Source organism: Miniopterus schreibersii, assembly GCF_964146895.1.
Source record: "Miniopterus schreibersii genome assembly, chromosome: 7".
NCBI lineage: Eukaryota > Metazoa > Chordata > Mammalia > Chiroptera > Miniopteridae > Miniopterus > Miniopterus schreibersii.
Genome location: NC_138108.1, coordinates 70,108,865 through 70,134,175, shown reverse-complemented (window position 1 = coordinate 70,134,175; position 25,311 = coordinate 70,108,865). Strand labels below are relative to the sequence as shown.

Sequence of the window (25,311 nt, the reverse complement as noted above, 5' to 3'; positions counted from 1 at the left end):
ATATAGACCAGTGTGGACAGCCATGAATGAGGGCTGGCGTGTCTTGGGCACAGAGTTCAGTCCCTGGTACACAGATGGCAGAGAGGGAGGAAGGGGAGAGCGATGAAGAACTGAAGGGAGATAAAATGCATGTTCAGGGCACTGGCAGGTTGTAGCAATTGAATATCACATCACTGACCTTCTCTGTTCATCACTGTCCCACCTGGGGCTGTTCTGATCCAGTAGTAACCATCTGTTGGATCAGGATCATCCCCCAAATAGTAGCTACACTCAAGAGTTTCTCAAGTTTTTAATTCCTGGAAACCTTTTAAGTTACTCCTTCCAGGTCAATTGTCACCGAGGAGACCAACAGAACGGGAGGCTATCTTTAGCCTGCTGTCAGACTGTCATTGTCACCAAGAACTTGTTTCATTGCTAATTATCCAACTTCTTATGAAGCAGTTAAGTGAAACTGATTGGTAGGAAACACAGTGATTTGGAAGGTGTTTTTTTTTGCAGTGACGTCTTTAATAATTAGAAGCGAGAGACCAACTTTGGGGATTTTGTCTTGCCAAAATGAGAATAGCAAAGATGAACCTCTCCAAGAGCTTCGGTGAGGACATGCCCCAGGGAGGCCGTGTGGTGGCCGTGCACGTGTGTGGTTGCCCCTGGTGTTTCCTGACCCACGGTTGCATAGGGTGGTGGTTCCTGGATAGAAGGTCTTATGATGATTGTTCTTATTGCCACTCACTTCTGATGCTTTCTGATCTGTGCGGTCAGTCTGCTTGCTTTATTTATAAGTCTACCAAGTGACCTAACTTCTCAAGGGATGTTATTCCTTAAAAGGCGACTTGTAGATACATAGGTATGGCCACACTTAGTCTGATGAAGCCTTTAGTTAGTCCTGAGGTGAGGAGGCTCTGTCCCCCTGCACAGTTGTTGGTGGATATTAGATGAAAAGATGCCATCTTCAATAGCTCTGCACCAGCGCTGTCCTGTCGAACTTTCTGCCACGATGGAGGTGTCCTGTATTTGTGCTGTCTGTCCAGCACGATAGCCACTAGCCACATGTTGAGCACTGGAAGTGTGGCTAATATGTCTGAGGAACTGAATTTATTTTATTTAAGTTAATTTAAATTAAAGAACCACACGTAGTAGAGGCTATCACTGGGGAGCACTGCCCTAGACAATGGCCACAGATGACTGATGGCTGTCCCCAGGACTTGGATATCAGTTTTAGTTGGCTGGACTTGTTTGTGAAGGGAGATTTAAGACACAGGGTACTCTAGTGGACATTAGAAAATCTAATAGCATAGAACTGTGAGATTGTATTTCTTTCTTTTAACCCTCACCTGAGGATATTTTTTTTCCATTGCTCTTCACAGAGAGTGGAAGGGGGAAAGAGAGAGAGGGAGGGAAAGAGAGAAACATCAATGTGAGAGTGACACATTGATTGGTTTCCTCCTGCACAGGCCCTGACCAGGGCTGGGGGTTGAGCCTGCAACCAAAGTATGTGCCCTTGGCCCGAATCGAACCTGGGACCCTTCAGTCCGAGAGCTGATGCTCTAACCACTGAGCCAAACTGACTAGGGCTGAGATTGTATTTAAATGATGGAGCTGGAGTAGTCAGGGGAGTCCTTAGAGGAAGATGGCATGCCCATGGCTCTCAGGTGTTTGGAATGATGTCCAGGCAGCTGTAAATGGTCCATTTACTCCCACTCCTAGGGAAGCAGTATGGTATGGGAGCCTGACAGATCTGTGTGAAGATGGGGTCCCCATGCAAGGCATTTAGCTTTCTGAATCTTGGTTTCTTTATCTGCAAAATGTGAATAATAGCACTACCTCCAAGAGCTATTATGTTAGATAACTTATATAGAACCCCTAGTGTTTTAGCATATAGCAGGTTCTCAATTACTGGAGGCATTCTTATCAGAACAGGGTTAGCATATGCACACAGAGGTCGCTGACTATCTAAAACAGCATGATGAACCCGAGTTCATACCCATTTTCTTACATCCGCGGACGAGGGAGACCTCTTTCTAGATCACACATATGGAGCTAGGAGTGCTGAGATGTTGCAGAGAGAGTCGAGAGAAGGCAAGGGCGTGAAGAGACCAAGTCCATGGTAAGGGCAGCTCTGTATCTGTGCATATTGTGGTTTTCAGAATTCCAGCTCTGATCCTCCTGTCCCAGAGGAGTATTAACTGGAATTTACAGCCTAAACACTGCCTGGGCTTCAGGGCATTTATTTGCATGGCACCTTGGATACTTCCTCGAGATGATTCCATTATTATTTCCTTATCTGGGTTCTGTTTACTTGAACACTTGAGGTTGATTTAGTATCGTACAAGAACTGAACATTGTCTTCCAGACATCATTAATCTCGCCTTTCTCACCTTGCCTAAGTATGAAATTAATCAAAAAGGAAAGGAAAATTAATAATATGTTGATATTCACAATTCATCAGGAGATTTCACAGCAGGTATGAAATTAACTCCTCTGAATTAATACACACTTCAGCCAATTAACGGTATAGAAAAGGGTTATTTATTATTTAGGAAATGCATCTTAACACTTTGATAATTAGTTAGGTGATAGCTGATGTCTGGTGATAAGACCATTCAGTAATGCGAGGTTACCTTAGGACACATAGTAAGCATTAGAAGAATTTTTTTTCCATATTTCACTGAGATAAATGAGATAAAGCCAAATGATTAATGCATACTTGTTTTCTGTCCATTGATAAAGGTTTGCCCAAACACTTGGAGTTTTGATCTCTGTTTACAATAAACTAAGTTTGATCCCGGGTTCCCTGTTTCCTTGTTATGACATGTGATACAATCAGTTTCAAAGGATACATTATTATGAACATATTATGGAAAAGAATAGAGTGCTGTAATTACAAGTCTATTACAGTGTTTGCTGAGGTTGATAAAGGACAAACTTTTGTTACTGGATTGTTCTTGTAATTACATCAGAAATAACAGGCAGCAGTCACCTTCCATTAGGGGCAGGAGAGAAGGAGCCTTATTACTTAAGTGATCACATAAGGCACTGAATGAATCATCCTCGGCCTCATCATGAGCATTTAAAAATAGAAAGGAACAGTTGACATCATCCTATAGCAGGCTTTTAAGGAACAGAAAAATGCCAGGTAGTATTTTAAGGGAAAGAACTGTCTGAAGTGATGTCCTAGCCCACATGTTAATAGCCTATTGACGGTGGTTCTTGAACCTGAGCCTTGAGCGTGCCTCGAATCTCCTGGAGGGCTCTTTCAGGTTGCTGGCTGGCTCAGAGTTCCTGATTCGGTAGTTGTATTGGGGTCTGAGATTTTGTATCACGACTTCCCAGAAGATGTTCATGTTGCCGGTTCAGGCTCTGCATGATGGGAACCATTAGGCTAAGGGCAGACCAGGTGTAACTTGGGGAGGGTTCCAGAAACAGAATTTGAAGGTTAATTCCCTAGTGCCTGTTGAGATAATTTTGATGGAAACGCCAAGTTTTGTTTGGGGTGGTATGCAAGTTTTGTAACAGGGATTTGCCGTTTGTGACATTGTAAGTGAACATTAAAAGCAGCTGCAAACCTGGAAACTGGTTTCCCAGTACTCCTGGCCCTCTGCCATCTTGGTAAAATCTTGGATGAACTTTGGTGGCTACAAGTATTATCTCTCATCCAAGCTTGTGATGAATTTGGAAGTCACAGGTTTCAATATTTTTTTTTCATTTGTAAATCAAACACTTTACCTGGGAACCATCATTTTAACTAAGGGCATTTTTGGTCCCTAGGCACTAGATCGTTGTCATCGTCACACCTGCCTGACAAAACTGCTGTCAGCAAAATGAAAATATAGGACGTTGGGCACCCCCGGTGGCTGTGGCTCTGGGCTTCAGACTGGTTCTAGAACTGCCCTTTTACTATCCTGTTAATTTATTATTCTTTTATAGCAACAGCAATCCCAATAATAATCACCAGCGTTTGTAGAGGGCTCGCTGCCCCTCTGATGTGGCAGCTGGCCTCTTTGGTTCTGTTGTATTGGAACCACACAGAGGACAAATGCCATCATTCCTGACCGACACTGTGGTGACTTCTGATTCAGACATGAGAAGACAGAGGCTTGGAGAGGCACTCGGCTGCCCTCATGGTTGGTGAGGGTTGGACCCCCGTGCCTGAGTCCAGGCAGCGTGCGTTGTATGGGACAGATTTAGATTGGATTATATATTTTGGGAAGCTCTTGGCGGAGGCTTGTTGAGAGGCCCCACTGAAATGGAAAGATGCTGGAAAGTTTGAAGTGTGATGAAACCAATGTATTTGTTTCTCAAAGGTTAAGATTAAGTTCTGTGTCAGGGACCACTCCAGGCCTCTGTGACCGGGCAGAATTTCACTGCCTGGTAAATTCGGATGCTCTGCCTGACATGAGATGCAAGCCCAGTGAAGCCAGTGCTGTAAGAAGGGGTCTATCCTGCCTGAGCAGCTGATGTTCGATAAGGAAGGTTGAATGACGCAGCTTATGAATGTGGCCATGATTTGTTTCTAGTGTATACCCCTAGGTGACCTTATCATTTGAAATGTTTTCTCTAGACATGAAGATATTTTAGGTGGAACCAGAGACTCCCTTCAGCTATATTCTCACGTGAATAAATGCGGGACAGCGTTGGTGTTCTCAGTGAGCCCTTTGCTTGTTAGGCGGTGGGAAAGAAGGAGCGAGGGCAAGCCTGCTCTGAGTCACGTTCATGGTTGTTTTTGCATCAAGATTCTGAGATTCTCTATTTGGAGAGACATCGTCCGTAAGGAATAAGAGGATGAAAGCCTCGGTGTAAATGAAAAGGGATCAGCCCAACAGATGGCAGTGCTGAGGGCTTGAGGGCGTGGCGAGGGGTGAGACCCAGGGATCGAGAATTGGCCACCAGAGTAGACGCTGCAGGGTGGTCCTTGAGCATGCTCGCTTTATCATCGCCCACTTTTAGAGGTGCTTTGAAAGAGGGTTGGGGTAGAGGCAAGAAAGTCAGATGCAGGTTTCTAATAGAATGCCACCCTAGAGTGCAGAGCTGATTGTTAGGCTATTTTATGGGCCATTTGCAATATCTTTTATCCAAAATATAAAATGAAAGAGGAAAATGTTGGTTGAAAATGGGATTCCAGTTTTTCTTCGCCCCTCTTTCACTATCTGTCCCTTGTGGTTGCTGCCTGTTTTTTTTCTAGATTGAATTGCATTCCCATGACCTCTATTTGCAGATGCTTTCACAGTTTTGGTGTAATTAAGGAAGGGAGGAAAATCAAAACATACGCCCAAGAAGAGGTTGAAGGAGTGTACCGATCCCCAGAAAAGGTACTTCTTGGTGAAATCTTGATGAAAGTGGTAGAGCAATGTGATTTTGAAAATTAGGAAGAAGAAAAGATTTCCTTCAACGTTTTCTTTATCTACAGACACCGCTAGAGATGGCTATAAACTTTATCAATTCTATATCCTTGGTACCGCAGGAAATGGTATGTAAGATTAGTTGGATATTAAAGCTTTGCTGAGGATAGACGTGATGGCCTTTTGGCTTCTTGACGACCGTGAATTTTGCTATTGTATACAGCCAGGGGTAATACAGTAGTTTTCCTATGACTCAGGGAGTAGGTTGTCTGACTCTTAAGGTAAAATCAAGATTGAGTTCTTAATTAGTGTATTATTAAAGAAAAACAAATCCAGATTTGAAAGCACCGGGGGAGGTAAAGGGTAATGAACTTTCTCTTTTGGCACATCATGAACAGTTTTTGAATCTTACATTGTTACTATTGGTGTGATTCATGTCACCCACTGCCCTTGCACTTGATCCCAGTCCTCAAGGAAAATTGCCATGTAAAGTTCCAAATGAGACGTTTATGAAAACATGCAGAAAGGAGTAAAAGCACTGAAAATAAGTCGGTATTACTTAGGTCTGAGGCGCATGGGTATTCAGCTTATCAGCCTATACCACTTCACGTGAATGAGGTGTTTTTAATGTTGGCCAAGATACTTAGGATTGTTTTCTCAAAATATTTTTTTATACATTTCTTTTTCATAGGTTTTTATTTTTTTTTATTAAAAAAATTTAAATTACAGTTCGCATTCAGTATTGTTTTGTATTAGTTTCAGGTGAATAGCATAGTGGTTAGCCAATCCTATACTTTACAAAGTGTTCCCCCCGATATTTCCAGTACGCAATGGGCACCATACAGAGTTATTAGAATATTATTGGCTATATTCCTTATGCTGTGCTTTATATCACTGTTACTATTTTGTAACTACCAATCTATACTTCTCAATCCCTTCACCTTTTCACCCAGTCCCCCAACCCTCCCACCTCCCTCTGGCCACCATCAGTCTGTTCTCTGTATCTATGAGTCTGTTTCTGTTTCCTCAAAACACATCTTGATGACTTGGACTTATTGAAGTTGGCAGCTTTTTCTGTATCATGATAATCTAGTTTCAAAACCAGTCCCCACCTCATAGCTATCGCAAACAGAAGCTGGTACAGAAAGGTGGCCACACGCTCAGTGGCACTGAGTCAGCTCCTCCCAGCCTTCCATCCCTCGTTAGTGAGCACGTAGTGAGGCCAGACTGTTTCATGGAGATGGCACATTTGGGATGACTGCTCTCCCAAGTCACCCTAATTTACCACCCTCTGGTATTGCTCAGAGATTGTTGACACAGACAAAAATATTAATGCTGTGAAGGGTAGTTATATCCTATAGACCATATAAAGAGGGAATTGGCTTGGTTGGATTAAAAATAACAAAACTCTCAGACGTCTTCCAGCAGAAACTGGTACCTGTTCTTACGTGAGGTTCATAAATAGAAGGTAGACCAGTTGGTTAATCTTGGAAGACCTGTGAGCAGCCAGCTTGCAGGTGGGTCTGTGCAACATGGTCTTATTTTTTCCCTCCCTCCCTCCCTCCCTCCCTCCCTCCCTCCCTCCCTCCCTCCCTCCCTCCCCTCCCTCCCTCCCTCCCTCCCTCCCTCCCTCCCTCCCTCCCTCCCTCCCTCCCGAGCTCTTTCAGTTTTATAATTCTATGCTGATAGATTCCACAGCTATCAGAAACACACTGCATGTATCTGTTAAAGGACATGTTTTCCCCCTTTCTTTCTTAAAGGTGTTTCTAGAGGGAAATAGCTGTACAGAAGCACATAGTAGATATATTTGTAAAATGGCATTTCGTTTCTTTTGGGGTTTTACTCTTTAAGGGGAAGTGGCTGTAAGTAATCTGTTAGATTTGAGTGAACAGGCATGTAATTCCATTGGCTTTATCTCATGGCAGACGCCTTTGTTTTTTTGTAATAGAGCTATTCGTTGTTAAAATTGTGTGTGTACATATACTTGGGACTGTGTATATATGAATGTAGTCGAGTTGGAAAGCATTAGGATTGGTAAAAGCTTTGGTTTAATGCCTCCTGAGACTTGGAACAAAGAGCAGTTCTGTGCAGAGGCTCTGCCTTTGCCAAATGCAGCCTCACTCCTGCTGAACCAATAATGGATGGATTTGGATCCTAGCAAGTGAGATGATACAATTTTTTTAGACAAATGCCTCTGGAGTTGAAGTGATAGGAGTGCTCACCTAGCTATTTTTAGGTATCCTTTTTTGGGGAGACTATCTTAAAAGGCACTTGGGTTCTAAAATGGAAGAAGCAAAGTTCATAGAATCTCTTTGTCAGCCTGTCTTGTTGCAGCAAATCATGTCCTTAAAGAGGAGAAACTTAAAATTGTCTTTGCCCTTGTGATTTCCGGAATGGTCACTGTTCTAAAGTGGACATTGGTGGAGGATCTATTGGGCCATATAAGTACTGTAGAAAGCAAATATTTACCAGGCTAAGCACAGATCCAGGATATTTGACCTTGGGAGGGAGACAACCAAGTAGCTGAGTCAGGTGTTAGTGTTTGGAACTATCAAAACACAGACGCTGTAGTCCACCAGTGCATCCCAGTCCTGATGGGACATCTCCAGCTATCTGGTGAAAGCCTGGTGGACTTGATCTTTTGGGATAATTTGGTAAGGGTATTGCATCTGTCTAGAATTAGTAAAGTGACTGGAGCAGAAGGCCCTTTTTCTACTTTATTCAATTGTTATCAAACACAGATTTATTGATCTTGATTAGGGCTAGTCACTCTTACATGGAAGGGCTGGCCTAACCAAGACCTGACACGGAGGATTGTGATGTGAACCTAAGAAAAGGCAGTGACTGGAGTGTAACTCATAAAGATTGCACAGCTTCTGAGCTGAGCTGTGTCTAAATCAAGGAACTATTGCTCAAGGACCACAATTTCTTAAAGTCCCCAGTTAAGAACATACTTTATGGAGGAAGCAACTTGCTAAATACTTCCTTATTTACCTGTCTGAATAGTCAGAGCTTGAAACCACTGTTCAGGCTACCCTTGAGTGTTATCTTGGTAAATCAGACATTCAGCTTGGGAGCAGGATATTTGGATTTCACAGGCTGATAGGATTTGGGTGTCAAGGTTATGGGGTCAACAGAATGAAACGTTAAACAATCCTAATTCTTGTTTCTTTTATGTGTGTGGGCCTTGAACAAACTTTGTCTCTAACAACATCACAGGATTAAAAACTCGCCAGCAACTCATAAGCAGACGAATGTCTGATGTGAATAAAAGCCTTAATGTCAGAGCTGGAAAATCATGTGACCACATGACTTTTATCAGCGGCTTCTCTCTAGCTGTCACCTTGAGAGTTTGCCCTGCTGGGAGAAACCAGAGAAACAGGGAGTATCTTCTTCTGAACCTCAAAGGGATTTCTAATCTCTAAAGAGGTGGAAATTTTGTGTGAGATGCAACAAGCATATTTAATCCATCCCGCCACCTCTGCCCTTCTGCATATGCATACACCACACACATCACTTAATAGAAATGGGGCTTCATTTCAGGGACTGGCCAACCGAATAGTCTATCTTCAAGGGTCTGTTCTGAAATTAGTGGTGGCAGATAGGGATTGTTTGCTGACAACTCTCTCCAAGAGTTTTCAGGCATGGCAGCTGGGTGTAGCAGGCTGGCATCCTGGGGACTCAGAGCTGGGCCTCTGGTCCCTGATACTTAGCTGCTCTGGTTTATGCTGTGGGAGGTAGAGCATCTTTCTGCCTTTCCTGAGCTGTGGTGTGTGTGTTTATGTCAGTGTCTGCACCTCCCTCCCGCTCTCAGCTCTGCACTGTGTGTGGCTGACAGCCCTCACAGAGCAGGCAGACGTGTTGGCATCATGAGGCACTCCTGGACTCTGTCTGCCTGCCACCAAATATGGTGTCACCTTCCCCCCTCAGCACGCCATACCTAGCTGCCTTTGGAAAGGCCTCTTGGCTCCTTTAGGAATAACTACTGAAAGAGCAGCTGTCTGTCAGCCTCCTCCAGACGGATCAAATTGGGTTGTTGTCAACCTGTTGTTGGAAGAGCTCCCAACACAGCAGACTTGGCTGTCATTGACGTTTATAACTTGAAAGCCGTATCACAGATGATTGTGCGTTTCCTCTGATTCTTTAAATAGCCTTCAGAATATAAAGCACATGGCCTCTACACACTTTGGCAACTCTCTGGAGATTGGAGATACTTGGGTTTTCCAGAAGGTAGAGAGGCCCCTCTCCATTCTCCCATATTGTAAAATCACCTCTTTCTGATTTAGGTAGGAAGAAGCTGTCCTGGCTTTGTGTGGAACCATATGAGTCAGTTTAGATCAGGAAGATTATTGGCTTCTAAGAACAAGTGACCCTTTAATTCTGGCTGCCATAGAGCCTGTAGGGAGAGAAGATATTACTGGGAAGCTGATGTCAGAAAATGTTTCTCAAATGGGCTGGTAGATCCTGTACCTAGTCTTTTATGCCTTAATTTCTGAAAGAACCAGTTTCGAAGCTTCACTCCTGACACATGCCTGGAAGAGAAAGATGCAGCGTTCGTGGTAAAAATGAAATTAAAACCAAAGCCACCCCAATAGATCATGTGAACATATACTGCTAAAGGAAGTGGAGAAGGGGCAGAATGGAAGTGGAATACCTTTTACTTAGTGTTGTTCTGTCCGGACTGTAGATTTCCCGAGGGCTCGGACTGGCCTATTGCTCTTCCTACCATCAGTGGCTAGCTAGCTAGCGCAGAGTCTGGCACATGCAGCGCGATGAACTAAACGAATGAATGTAAAGAAGAAAAGATGTCGGTAGAAAAAGTTCATTTCATTTTACAGTCATGTGTCACATAACAACACGGATACATTCTGAGAAATGCTTTGTGAGGCAGTTTTGTCATTGTGTGAACACCGTGGCGTGCACTGCAGAAGTCGAGGTGGTCTGGCCTGTGTGGTATAGCCTGTTGCTCCTGGGCTGCTAGTGCATACAGCACGTTACTGTACAGAACACTAAGAGACTAAATCAAGCACAAGAGAAAACGATACACTCGAGACACTGGGTAAATATAGCCAACTGTTTTATAAGTGGAAAGAGGACAGTCTAAACAATGCAAAGTATAGTAAATACATACACCAGTTTGTCACTGTCAGGTATTATGTACTGTACATAACTGTATGTGCTGTACTTTTATACAGCTGGCAGCTCCGTGGGTTTGGTTACATTGGCATCACCGCACGTGAGTATAATACTTTGTGCTGTGATGTTATGATAGCTGGAGTGTCGCTAGGCGATAGGAAGTTTTCAGCTCCATTGTAATCTTATGGGACCACCATATATGTGTTGTCGTTGACTAAAACGTTGTGCAGTACATGACTGTTTTTTATCCTGGTGGTGCTAACATTGAAATATATTGATCAACAAATCTAGATAATAGGATTTAAAGTTAAGGACATTTTCCTGTTGGCGTCAGAGATGAGTGATCTTGGAAGAGGCATAACAGAATCGGGGATGTAGGCAGCAGGCCTTGGAGTGATTAAAATGAAACACCTTCCCTGGCTGAGCTCAGATTGCTTCCTGTGGCCCTGGGACGTCAGTCGCGGCTCACACAGTGCGAGGGCCCGGTGTCGCCTGCGTGCGGCGCAGCTCGGCCCAGCACAGCCTTCCTGGCAGGAGGGGGCGGGAACGGGCTCTCTAGCCGGCTCGATGGCGGCCACAGACTTGGGAAGAGGGTCAGCTGAGGAATGCTTGTCACCTTCCTGGCCCTTTGCCTGTGGTGCTCGCTGGCTCTCCACCTGAGCCCTCTTTCTCAGAGCCCGTGGAGTGCCCTGGCATCCCTACGGCTGCGCTCCGGAGAGCCGCTGCCCACTGTTCATAGAGGGGCACGTGGAGGAAACCCCACTCCCCCTAGCTGGGGGGAGGGGTGAAAGGTGGGGCCGCAAGGGCAGAGGTCAGGGCTGTGCGCAGCCCCTTGTCCTGTCACCAGGCCAGACGTGAAGCAGGGAGCAGCTGTCTTCACAGGCCTGCCCGGTGTTGACTGGATCTAATCAGAATTCCCGATTCCTGGCAGGAGGTTTCAAAACAGCATCTTGCATCTGTTCTCTGGCTTTACTTGAAAACAATATTTAAAAATTTTTAAATATTTCAAATATCCAGGCAAGCAATATCCAGGCAAGCACGGAGACTTACTAGAACGAACACCCATGTAATTCCCCCCAGATTCCCTGCCTTTCTCATCTCACTAATGACACCATCTTACCAATTGGGAAAGATGCTGATGAGGGCTCATGTTAAAGTCGCTGTCCTTTTGTCCCTGGGAATTCTAACAAATGAGGGCTCCTTGGAACCCAGACCTGCACCAGGCCCCAGCTCACCCGCGCTCTGAGGAGGGTTGGCGGCCCTGGGTCGGCCCTGCCTCCTGTGCTCTCTGCTCGTTCTGTTGTGTCATTGCCCTCACTGCCAGCTGCTTTTCTCCGCATTCAGTGTCAAGGAGGCATTGTGTGTCTGTCCCTTTCTCCAGCTGGTTCAGGCCTCCCCGGTAGTGGGCAATTCAGTCAGTCCTGCCCGGCAGAGCTGATGCCGTCTCCGCATCCCGCTCCCTCCCCGCAGCAACTCATGGTACTTGAGGCCGCACGCAGGACTCACTTTCTAAACAACCTCTCGTTCCTCCCAGGCCAGTGTGGGCTTTCTCCCTGCGTGTCCATCTCCCTGGAGGAGGGGGGTGAAGGCCATTTCAGGGTGCCTTCCAGGTTTAGAATGATGGATGGACAGCGTCTGTCGGGCAGGCCGGGGTCTCCCTACGGTGAATTAAAGTAGGTAAGGCCCGTTGACAGGTGTCTAGTCACTTCTTTGGTCCGTGTTATTGTAGCTGTGTGGATGGATGCTGATCATTCACTTAACTCTTCGTTTCGGTCTGAACTTCAGGATGGCTTATAGGAATCGGTGCCCGCGACTCACCCTCCAAGAGGCCCTGCAGGAATCAGTGCCCGCAGTTCGCCCTCCGAGGGGCCCTCGGAGAGTTTGTCACCACCCATTTAATGAGAGATGCCACCTTGAAAGGCAGGGTAGAGGGAGCTGCTGAGCCAGGAGGGATGAAGAGAACCCCAGTGAGGGTGAGGCAGGAAGGATTGGGGAAGGGGGTACAGCAGCCTTGGGAATTTGGTGGAAGAATTTGGGGACTCGGGGTGCCTGGAGAGACAACAGTTCTTAAAAATTCTAAGCCTTCGTGGTCTGGTACAGTAAAAATCAGTTACTAGAAAAATGAAATAAAAAGAATGTTCAAAATAACAAGCCTTTGATTTTATTATTAGATTCAAAAACATAAAATTACCCTGTCAAATTGTTACAAAATGTTCCTGAACACTTAGACTCAATTTTGGTACATACTTCTTCACAGACCAGAAACACTGTGGGCTGGCCCCACTCTGTGGTCCCTCCCTGTCCCCCTTCCCCCCCTTCGAGTAGCACTGACCTAGGAGATGTGGATCTTGCTCTGTGCCTGCCCTCGTATGCTGGGAAGGCCACCCTGACCTTTCGGAATCTGGGTTTTTATGCTACAAAGTGTTGGTTGGTCAGCATGGCACTTCCCTCCCCGACAGGGAATGTGGGACCAGGAACAGCAGGTGCTCATTCCTGAGCCCCTGGCCCCAGTGTGGGTCCCCTTTTAGAGATCCTTCTGGAAGGAGCATGCTGGGGGTTATTTTATACACCCCCCCTTGGCCACCTTGACCAGCTGTCTGACCAGCTCATTGGAAAGGTGTGTGTCCTGCGTTAGTGACCTTCTATAACAAATGGACCTGTGTGTGTGTGTGTCTGTCTGTGTAGTTATTTGTCTTGTCCATAGTTTTGGGCTGGTGGTGGCACTAGGGGGAGTGGCCCCTTTTAAAAGTCCTTTAGGGAACAAGACTAAATAGGCCCCCCCAGAATCACCCTGCAGTAATGCTCATCCCAGGCCACTGGAAGAGGGGAACAGGTGGAGGGGCCAGCATGGGAGGACTTTTTGGCCGGGCCTGGCAGTAGTTAGTGTCACTTTCTATTCATGTTCCATTGCCTAGAACTCTATCACCTGGCCACATCTCCCTGAGAAGTGTCGTCCAGCTGCTTGTCCAGGGCTAGGAGAATGGGGTTCAGTGGGCAGCGCATGCTCCCCGTAGCCTCCCTTTTCCTGCTTCTGTGGCTCACTTATCAGAGTCTTGTTCACTGTTGCATTCTTTCATCCAAATGGACTCATTTATTCCTTTTTCTGCCTGCCCCTGATTATAGTCAGACATTCCATTTTTATGCACTGGGCTAAGAAGCAGTGGAAAGAACAGAGAATGGAAGTTGCCTCAGAATTAATGGACAGCGATTTCTCAGGCCGCTGTCAGCAGCCAGGAGTGGCCTGTGCCGACTATGAGAGTAAATGGGATATGTGCCATAGGCCGCATTTGGATTTCTTTTTAAAATCAAGGTATTTATGAGCTGAGAGTAAAGCTTAGTCTTCAAAAAAGGAAATTATACCTAAGCGGAGGGAACCATTGGTTCAGGGGCAGCCAGTAGCCCATATTGAAGGTGGCAGAGGTAATATAACTTGGTAAAAAGCTGAAGTAGCTCTAATAACTTTTTAAGTACACTTTTATTTTCCTGCAGCAATGAATTAAAAAAAGCCAGATGCACCTTTATTGGCTCTCAATTCAGAGAAGCCAGAGAGTCAGAAAGTGAGAGGTGGGCTTTATGGGAGTGTCAGGTGTGTGTGTGATAGGATTCTTGGCGGAATTGCAGGTGTAGCATCCTTCTGGAGCCAGTGTTTAGTAGGATGTCAGTCAGAAGAACTGGCCTAGGCATTTTGGACAAAGAACCTACTACTGAAAATTGAATGTGGAGGTCATGGAAGAGGTGAGATGCTAAAAAGTGACCCGAGATTTGCAGCCACAGGAAGATGTCCCACCCCTAGGACTGCAGGAGGGATGGGAGTTAGGGATATTATCAGAAATGGGAAGCGGGGTCCCCTGGAAAGAGCTGCGCACATGAAAGGGATGGCCCTGGGCAGATGGAAAGAGGTTGAGAGACCCTGGCTTCTATGTGTGCCTGCCCTCCCAGCTTCTGCTGGTGCTGCCCACAGGCCAACCCTCCATGGAAACCAGTTGGCAAGGGTGTCTGGGAAATTTCCTTTGATACCTTGCAAAAAGGGCAAGGTGTGCAGAGAATGGATGTGAGAGCAGAAAGGTAGATGGCTGGCACGGGGCGTGCAGCCTAGTGGTGGAAAGGGAGGAAGGTAAACAGATTGAGGAGAGTACTTTAGGAAAAAATGTTGAGTGTTGACTTCTTTCTTCCAAGCCATAATCCTGTGTCTGTGGTTCTCTATCACTGCCTAGGTTCCTTTTTCCCCATAATTTTGTTACGCTTTTTACACCATGCGGGTTTTTTTTTTATTGACATACAGGGTGGGGCACAAGTAAGTTCATAGTTGTTTGTACGGAAAATAATACAATAATTAATAAACAGTAGTACAAGAATAAACTCTGTGTTTCACATACTCACAACTGTAAGCCTACTTTTGCCCCACCCTGTATTTGACCCCCCAATAACGGCTAACATTTGCTGAGTCCTCACACCGTGCTAGGAAAGCAGTGCTTTATCTGTGCAGGCAAACCTTGCTTTATCGCACCTCACAAACCTTGCTTTATCGCACCTCACTGTATTGTGCTTCCCACGTATTGTGTTTTCACCAACATCAAAGCCAGACCGTCCGCCACCAAAAAGATTACAACTCACTGAAGGCTGTTAGGATAGCATTTTTTAGCAATAAAGTATTTTTAAATTAAGGCATATGCATTGTTTTGTTGAGCATAATGCTATTGCACACTTAATAGACTACACTATAGTGTAAACATAACTTTTATATGCACCAGGAAACCAAAAAGTTTGTGTAACTCGTTTAATTGTGATACTTGCTTTATTGCAGCAGTCGGTGTCTGGAACTGAACCCTGCAATGTCTCCGCGGTGTGCCTGTTAATTCATTAAATCATCACAGCTACTCTGAGGAAGGTATGGTCAATTCTCATTATTTGTGGATTCTGTGTTTGCAAATTGGCCTATTTGTTAATATTTATTTGTAATGCTAAAATCAGTACTTATAGCGCTTTTTTGACCACTGACAAGGTGGAGGAAAATCAGAGTTGCCTGATGGGAAATCCCCAGCTAAGATAGAACGAGGCAAAGCTTTGCCTTCTTGTTTCAGGTCTCATACTGTAAATACATGGTCTCTTCGTGATCTCATTAGTGCCACTTTGGGGGCATTTTTTACCTTTTTAAAAAAGTGAGTTCACTGTTTAAAACGGTCCCCAAGTGTAATGCCGAAGTGCTGTCTGGTGCCCTAAGTACAAGAAGGCTGGGATGTGCCTTACTTAGAAAACACGTGTGAGATCACCTCTTCAAGCACGAGGTGCACTGTGGTGGCTGTGAGTTCAATGTTAATGAATCAACAGTGTATATTAAATAAGGTGTCAACACAGAAACACACATAATGTGTTTATATATTGATCAATTGACAAAAACGTGGTGACCTAAAGATTCGCAGGAACCTAACCCTACATTTCTCCAGTTCAGTATTTATTAATTCAGTGTTGGTGGTGACTTGACAGAATAGAATTCTGTGAATAAAAAAAGTTGACTGCGCTACTGTTATTCCTGGTTTATAGAGACCGAGGCACATAGTCAGGAAAGTTGCCCAGCGTCACGCAGTAGGGTCAGAACCCGGGCAGCCCGGCTCCACCACCCTTCACTCTCCACCTCCTGCCCTCCTGCCCCCCCTGCCCCCCCCCAGCTGTTTCTGATTCTCCCAGGCCCTCCTCACTCTGCTGTGGATGCTGCTGGAACAACCCTAGGGCTGTTTTCAGTGATAAAACTCCAGTTGGTAACGCAGACAGTTATCTCTGGTTGAGAATTGGAACTCGTATAAACCTGCAATAAAGGTAACAATGTTTGACGCTTGTATGGAAACCTCCCTGTTTGGAATGAGTGAGTTCTCACAGCAGCCCTGCCTGGCATTAGATGAATAAACGCTGGCGTCTTGGGAGGCTGTGATTTGGTCAGGGTCCCAGGATGAGCAACGGCAGGACAGAGACTCCTCCAGGTTTCCTGTCTTGGCATCCCCAGCTCTTTCGCAGGATTGGGGCTGGCTCTCCATGCGGCTCCGGGGGGAGCGTGCCCCGCTGCTGCTGCTCCCGCCCTGCTTTGACCTCGAGACACCACAGACAGATAAGATTGTGTGTAGAATAAGCGATTCCAAGGGAGGGAACAAATATATTTTTTATATAGACCGTTTATTTCTATGTGCATAGAAAATCTTCCACGGGCTCGAATGACCTGTTTGGAAAGATGTTAATTTTTTTTTCTGTTCATTAGGGAAATATTTGAAAATAAGAAAATAAAGGAAAAATAATTTGAGGGCTGCGGGCACTTCGTCATTTGTATACTTTCTCACTTAAATATTGTTCCTGCCTTCTCTTTAGTTTCCTTTTGTATTTAAATTTGTGTGTTTGGATAAGAAATAGATGTACATGTTAAGAATTTTAAAGGTACAGTGAAAAAAAGACACCCCCGCAGGCGATCACTGTACCTGATTTCTTGTCCACAGCAGGTCCTCGAAAATGCTGGAGTAACATCCTTTCTTTTAGCGTTGTTTTGTTATAACGTTGATGAGATGCTGTAGAAACTTAACTCTCATTTTTATCTCATTAGCCGGTGCTAAAGTGGGTTTTGTTATACATCCTTTTGCTCAGAGTCACAGAACCTATGGGCAACCTTAAGTGAGAACTTACTGCACTCTCCCAGAGGCGTTCTAACCTCTACCCAGTGACTTGCAGCTTGAGCTGATTTTGCCTCCTGGGGGACATTTGTCACCTCTTGGGTGGAGAGTCCGGGTAGATCACCTAGTGGGTAGAGCCCAGGGATGCTACTAAACACCCTACAACACACAGGAGAACCCACAACAAAGGATTATGATTATTTGCTCCAAATAGGGAGTGCTGAGGTTGACAAGCCCTACTTTCCCCTCAGTGTGAACCGAAGGGCTATTCCCTTTGTGGGAAACGTAAAAGCTTTTGTCTGAACTTGGATGTTGCGTTTGTGTCTTTGGCAGGCTTTTGTTCACCTGGTTCTTTTGCTTCTGGTTGGGCCGCAGCTGCTCCCATGGGTTAGGGATGGGAACGGTCCTCTTCTGGTACCAATGCAAGGTGGTGCCCATCTATAGAGACTAAAAACAATAAATGGACTTCAGCAGGTCAGCATTTCTGTTATCACACTGTGTGGGAAATTCTAAACAAAGCCAGATGTAAAATATTTCCTGGAGAAATTCTCTTGTTTGTTTTAAGTTCTAAATAATTGCTGCTTGTAATAATTATATATAAATATATATTTACATTTATGTAGACACACTTAGATGAGCATACTTTGTAAACTTAATAAACATTGTATTATGCATGGAAATTAATTTGGAGAACTCCCTGTCATACAGTTGGCCCTGACATGTGTTTACTGAGCTGTACACATCTTAAGTTCCGAACAGTCAGAATTGGAGTTTGTTTTAGGCACAGTTCATGCCTCTAACCCTTGGTACATGGCACAAGGAATATAGTACAACATATTTCTATGTTTAAATAGAGCTTTTCAATAGACAGAGATAGTGCAGTTTAAGATGAAGAAATTAAACTGGAGTTTAACTTCTGTTACTCTGTGTGACCATTTGGAGTTTTTATGTGATTAAAATGTAAAACAATGCAGGAGGGGAGCTCCTAGGTATAATGTTTGATAAGTGCACATTTTAGTTCAAAGAAGAAATACTTCACTGAATTTTAGAAGTAACTTTAAAATTGACATTCTTTTTAAATGGTTGTTTTAAAACTAAAGAATGATTCAGGAATATAAGGATGATTGATTATCACATGATCATGGCTGGAAATAATTTTGTCATATGGGGGAGGGACTGTAAAATAGCGATCTGCCCTGGGTGTCCACTGTGCTGGGCACGTCACTGGTAGGGAGCTTGAGATCTTTAAGAAAAATGAATGAAAGAGAAGGCAAGCAGGCTTCTTAAAAGCAGCTTATTTCTCTTGATCCGGTTTCTGTCCCATGTGAAACCTGTGCTCTTTCAAATGCTACATAAGATAGAAGCTCTGACCTATTAATGTCTTTGTGAGAGTAGCCAAGTTTTCCCCTCCCCTCCAGTGTTTTAAAACTTTTCTATTGAGTTATATATAAAGAACAGTGTCTACATCGTTAGTTTACAGCATGGTGCATTGTTGCAGGCAAACACACCTGTGTAAATGTACCTGGATCAAGAAACCAAGCTGAACAGTCTCCAGATGTTCCTTTGTAAAGATCCCCATCTGACGCACAGCCATTGACCGGACCCCCAACAGCACAGATCAGTTTTGCCTGTTTCTGGATGTTGTATAAATGGAATCAATTATACAGTACATAAAGAGAAGACTAATTTCTAACCCAGCTCTGGGTTTTGATTCTGGCTGGAGACATTCGAATTATTCTAAAATGTGGCAGTTCAACATCTTGCGATTTTAGCAGTAAGCAAAACTTCCCAGTCTGTTTCATGTGTGGCTTCATTAATAGAAGCATTGGCCTTTAAGTAGTAACATTTCAAGCGCTTGCTTCTGTAGTGAAGACCACAGCCAGCCTAATTATGATACTACTTGTTGGGCTTTAGAATTTTATTTGGAAGGCAGATAATTGTTTAGAAATTATATTGGAGTTTGTGTATATATCGAAGCAATCAAGCTCATCTGCAGCTAGAGTAGCTTATAGGCTTAAAGTGTGGTCAGTGAGCTGGATACACCATATAGAAGCTCGTAATTGGATTTGGGTTGGAAACCATCACATTGTAGTGCAGTCTCATTGCATCCCTGTATTATATTTAGAGTACCATTTTCTGAGTAGTCAGCCTGTCGTGTCTATAGGGACAGAACAGATGGGAGGTTTCATAGTTGAAGTCTGAGCCACGGGGATCTGAAATCGCCCTTCACGTTATGGGGAAATTCAGCACTCAGTTCGAAGACCTTTGGGAATGTTGAACTGTTACTTAGAAAAAATAGCCTCCCCTCCAGCCATCATCCACGGTGATAGTCTGTGCTCTCAGTCCTTCCTGGATCTGTCAGAGGCTCGCTTCTTCACGGTGAGCCTCATGGCCAAGTCAGGAGGTTGGTGTAGCTCCTACTCAGGTGTTATGTGGCAGCAGGGCACATGGGACATGAAAAGTATTTGCCAGCAACTTCTGTTGGCTCTAGCAGAGATGAAAAGGAACAGTTCTAGCAGAATTGTTAAGTCAGGGATATTTGTCTCTGGGGAGCTGGTCTTTGCTCACTTAATTAAAAACATTCTCTTCTTTCTTCCACCTTAGTGGTTTCTGGCTATCTTCTCTAATTAAAATAGGGAAGTATCTTATGTGCTTTATTCTTTGAAACTTATTTGTGTCCAGTCGCTAAATCTGTTGTTGTGTTTTGTATTTTGCATTTTCAAGCCTCTGGTGCAGGAGGGGCAATGCTTGCAAATAAGAGCTGTTTAGGAAATTATGTCTGAGATGGGAATTGGATCTCATCAGTCCTGGGCTTCAGGCTCTTCAAAGTCAGTCTTCAGCTACAGCGGAGCCCTAAGACCTGCTGTGGCATTAAAGATCCCTGGCCACCTTGTTTTGCCACCCAAGACTCGCCCTGGCACCTCCTGCCTCCCTGTATGTTCCAGGAGTGCAGGGGAACCGTGCCCTTGAGTGGGACTGTTCCCTGGTGCTTCTGCTCCGTGCACAGGCTCTGTCCCGGAGGGGAGGTCTCCCTCCACCATCCTCTTTTTATCTTTCCAGACCCCTTCCAGGGATTCTTCCTTGATCTTCCTGGGTAGGATGAGAGGAGTTTCCTCTCTTGTGATACCTGTGTCTTTCTTGCATTTGTCCACTGGTGTGTGCCCAGCATCCAGAGCAGTACCCTGCACATACAGGTGCTCAACAAATACCTGTGGAAACAGTGGATGGATATATTTTTATATTATATTGTAACCTATGGATGGTCTGTCTCCCCACTACAGTTTGAAGGCAGGGATCATGCCTAGTCATCGCCATGTCTTCAGTGCCTCATAAAGGTTCCCAGAAACTTTTGAATGGAAGACATGCAAGGCTGGCCCATAGAGCGAGTGTTTTAGCTGCAAGGAAGTTTTCTTTGCACCCAGTCATTTCTATCAAGTCTTGAGCGTTCAAGCAGAACTGCATCCTGTGGCTTTGTGACAGGTGCAAGGAAATCCCAGAATGCTGCAGGGGAGGAACCATCCTTTGTTACTCCCCCATGCCCAACCTCTTGTTTTTGAAATAGGAATTCCTCTCGTGTGGGCAAGTGTTGATGAAAGCGCTCATGTCTCAGGGAAAGTGCCTGACAGTGATGTTGATTACCCCGCTGATTGCTGATGCAGGAAAACATCAGTGTGAAAAAATGTGGGTTATGTAAAGGCAACATTAATTACCCTTTAAGGGAGATAACTGTCATTTTTACATGATTACTGTACAGCCCAATAAAGGCTCTGAGTTGCGTGTCTTATTTCATTTCTGCAGTGATTTTTGGTATGAGTGCTTGCCTGGATTTAGGTACAGTGGTACCTCGGTTTTTGAATGTCTCCATTGACGAACATTTTGGTTTACGAACGCCGTAAACCCGGGGTAAATGCTTTGGTTTTCGAACACGCCTCGGAAGTCAGACATGCCCCCGCTCTTCGTCTGAGGGCAAGACCCCGAGGCCTAGCTGTTGGCTGTGGATCCCTCGCTTTACAACATTTCAGAACTCGAACAGGCTTCCGGAATGGATCACATTCAAAAACAGAGGGACCACTGTCCTCGGCTCCTAGAATCAGATCATGGTGATGTTTTCTCAGTTCCTAGAAAAAAAAGTTAAGTGATGGGGTGGAGCTTTTTCAAAGTTGAGTCTTTCATTCCCTGACCTGCTCAGATCTTTGGCAATCGCTTATTTGACAGTGAGTGCCCAGCAGGTGGTGGAATGAGTAACCCAGGGAAAACCAGATTTGTCAGGAGAGCAGAGATGTGAATTTTTAATACTTTCTGCACTTTCTGTGGTGCTGAGGCCTCCGCCTGCAGCACACACCCTGTCCTTGCAGTTGGATCATTCCTGGATCAGAAGAAGAGGTTCCATGTTGCACGATACCCTGGTGTCCGGGCAGCCAGTGATGTTTGGGGCTCTACTGCCTTCATGAGTTTGAAGACCCATGATTACGAACGTGGGAACGTTGTCTGGGGCCTGTGGCTCACATCACATGGCTCCTTGCTCCCAGCCTGGGGGAAAGAAAATGAGAGAGAAGGCTGATCCCAAAACACATTCCTCCACTCTGCCTCTCTCTGAATGGGCAGATTGAGCTGATGAGTGTGGATGGTCCAGGTACTGCCAAGTCTGGAATGCACTGGCCTTCTGTGGAGCTGTTGTTCCTCTGCATGGAATACCCTCCACTGGCTTTGGGACAAGGGAGATTTGCTCAGTCTTACAGGCAGAAAGGAGACAAGTGCAATGGAGCAGCCACAGGACAGTGATGTTCATTTCAAAGGTTTCACCTGTTGGGGAGCTCTTATCTATAAAGAGCCTGCTCATCTCTGCTGTGCTGTGACAATGCCACCCCGGAGGAGCATTCCTTTTCCCAGGCTTGAGGTTACTAGGCTTCTTTGGTCACCATGAACCTGCCCTCAGTGCCACCACTCTTGCCCAGAGGAAAGGAGAAAGGTTGGCTTTGACCTCCATGGAAGTATCAAAGGCAGCTTTAGGGGTGAGATGTTCGGCATGGGTGAGGCTCTCCTCACCCTCTGTCTCCCCTTCCCCATCAATGATGAGACCCCCCACTTCCTACTTAGGCATGAATTCCACCCTCCCGCCAGGCCAGCAGACCTTTCAGTCCCCGATTCCTCACACTAGAGCATGGGGACTTACACTGTATTTTCCCTGATGGCGGAAAAGACAAAGCATTGAGGCTTATTAAGTGATGGACTGAAAGATGGCCAGCCTCGTCTGTCTCCCCTGCAGGAAGTGCCCAGGGATGCCCTGTGGGGTCATTGTGCTCCCAGGGAGGAGCCCAGTGAATGGTGACTGGGTCTGTGCAAGAAAGGGAGACACTAAAGACATTTCTAGCTGCTTGGAAATTCTCTCTCCCCATTTAGTTTTGGAAAGAATTTAAACTGGCAAGTGTACATACCTCCCAATTTGGGTAAATTTATCAACCAAGAAGGGCTCTGGGGCTGTTTGTGTAATTGTTGGTTGTCAGATGATTTGGTGTCTTAGGATCAGAATCATAGGGTTATCTGGAGCAGTTGGCTCCGTGGGATAGAAGATGTTGCCTTCTGAGCTTGCAGACTGCAGGAGTGAGCAAAAGCGGGTTGCCCCTGGCACCTGCTGTGGGGAGCTGGGACGCAGCATCAGAGCCATTCACTGCTGCATTTGACATGTATCTATCGAGTTCCTGCTCTGTGGCCAGCACCATTCTAGGCATTGGGGGACACAGTGATGAATAAAGACAGAGGAAGTGGGTACATCACATGCCAGATGGAAATGAGGGTGAAGAGGAATCTGGTAGGGCATAAAATGGGGCGCTGCCGGGTTCTGTTAGATGTGGTGTCCCAGGAGGCCGCTCCAGGGAGCAATGTTTGCTGAGACCTGACTGAGGGCAGAGTCACCAGTTTCCAGGGTGCAAAGAGTAGTAGGAGGAAGAGAGGGCACATACAGGTGCCTGAGGCAGGAACAGACTTGACCTTGCATGAGGGCTGTGTGGGTAGAGTGAAGGTAGAGGAGCTGAGTTGGGAGGGCGAATTGCTGGAACGAGTCTTGCTGGGCAGGGTGTGGAGTTTGTGTTTTATACTGATTGTGATGGGTGTGTGTGGAGTTTTAAGCGAAGGGTGGGCGTGGGGGCAGGCTGACCTGATTAGAGTTATATTTTATAAAGGTTATTTAGCTTGTGTGGAGAACTGGCTGTAAGAGGCAAGGGTGGAAGCTTAGATATGAGTTAGGATAGTGGGTAGGAATGACCGTTGTCCTGTGTAAGGCGATGGTATCATAGCCTCAGGTGAGGGGAGGGAGACGGCGTTGAGGGTTAGCTAACTCATTTCCCAGTGATCAGCCCCTCTCCGGCTGACCTTTCCCATGACTGATTTCACTCCTACCATACATGTCGTCTTAAATTTCCCTCAGATCTATACCTACTTTATTTTTTTTAATACCACTTTTTTTCCTAAAATGATAAACATGTACACATGTGCACAAAAACACACACTCTCACTTGTCGCTTCTCTGGCTTTCTCTCCTGTTGGCATGCAGGTGTCACGATGGCAGGTAGGGACTTTCTCATATTGACTGCTGAGTCCCAAGTGCCTAAAATGCTTAAAATATTTACTGAAGAAGTGCATGAAATGGAAGGACAACTAGCTAATGCCCTGATTTCATAATTTCTATTTGAAAAATTGCCATGACTGCCTGAGGTTTTAATTGCAGTGCTAAACACTGAAAACATCACACTGTAATACCAATTTCATAAAAGTGAAGTAGTTAACACGTTAGAGTTTTATTAATGGGCATTTGTGTCAACCACAGAGAGGTTCGGCTTGTGGTGAGGGAGAGGGTAATGAAAAGCAACAACTTTGAATCTATTGATTTGTTGCAGTGAAATTCATCACTTTCACTGATATCTGGTACCATCCTATGGTTAATTTGTGTTTTTGTTGGAAAAGACTTTGAGGGAAATAGCTGATCTCCCCCAGTGCTATCTGTGTTCTGAGAGTTATTTTTCCTGAGCTACAGTCAAAGCTGGTAATTCTCTCATCCGAAAGCACACCTTCCCCAAGGAATGAGCATGTAGCCATTCCCAGGAGGGAGAGTGGGAGCAAGTGGATGGAGAAGAGCAGTGATCATGGTCCCACAGAGGGGTGGGCAGCCGTCAATCACTGCTTTTCCTCTGGATTCATGCCTGAGTGGTGGCTTCTAGAGACAGAGGAGCTTGTTTTGAATCCTGGCATCTCTACTATCTGACCCTGGGCAAGTTCCTTAACCACATTGGGCCTCAGGGCACTCATCCATAAAATGGGGGTAATAACAGTACCTACCCTATGAGGTTGCTTTAAGGATTAAGTGAGTTAATAAATGTAGAAGGCCTTAGAACAATGCCTGGGAGAGCAATTACTCAAAACATTTCAACTATTATTATTGAACGGGGAAATTTTATAGTCATTAGCAGTTGGTGTACATTTAGGCAGGTACGAGTTATGTAATTTGGACCTGGGTGCTGAGCCAATGTATAGCACTCGAGTCAGCTGGAAACGTATGTGTGGGGGGAGTATCCTGATACTAGGTGGTGTACTGCAATACATTTCTGATGCTAACCAACAGGACTTGGTGTAGATCCCTTAAGTTAAAGGGTATAGTCCCCAACAAGACTGCACTCACTTCCAATGTCAGCTGCAAGTGGGGTCCTCAGGCCTCTGGCACTTCTGACTGACTGGCTACACATTTGAGGGGTTCCCATGACTGTCTCAGGTTCGATAACTCACTAGAATGACTCGCAGGACTCAGAAAAGCACTCTACTTACGATTACAGTTTTATTGTAAAGAATATAAATCAGGACCATTCGAATGAAGACACAGAGGGCGCATCTGAGAGGGTTCCCAATGCTGAGCTTCCATGCCCTCTCCCTGTGGGACTTTAGGTGTGTCACCTTCCTGCAACATCATTGTATTCACCAACTACGGAGCTCACGGCATCCAGAGTTTTTATTGGGTTTTCATTATGTTAGCATGATTGATTCAGCCATTGGGCATGTGGATGAACTCAGTCTGTAGCCCTGTCCTCTCCCCAAGACTGGGCTAGCTCATAGCCCCAACCCTCTGACCACATGGCTGGTCTTTTTGGTGATCAGCCCCCAATCTGAATCTTCTCATCTCTTAGCATAAGCTCAGGTGTGAT

The 25,311-nt window shown here is 45.3% G+C and overlaps 1 protein-coding gene across 5 annotated transcripts in view; it reads left to right on the top strand.

Annotated features, from left to right (window-relative positions):
• Positions 1-25,311, top strand: part of MGAT5 (alpha-1,6-mannosylglycoprotein 6-beta-N-acetylglucosaminyltransferase) — a 310,933-nt gene that overhangs the window by 36,304 nt on the left and 249,318 nt on the right. For 2 of the 5 annotated variants that reach the window (XM_081142186.1, XM_081142183.1), the window contains exon 2: positions 15,277-15,360. The exons of 1 other annotated variant lie outside the window; for it this stretch is intronic. The gene's annotated coding sequence lies outside the window, so the exon portion shown is untranslated. Of the gene's footprint in view, positions 1-5,237; positions 5,307-15,276; positions 15,361-25,311 lie in introns of those variants that run through there. 2 more of the 5 variants (XM_081142184.1, XM_081142185.1) reach the window with 2 other exon arrangements.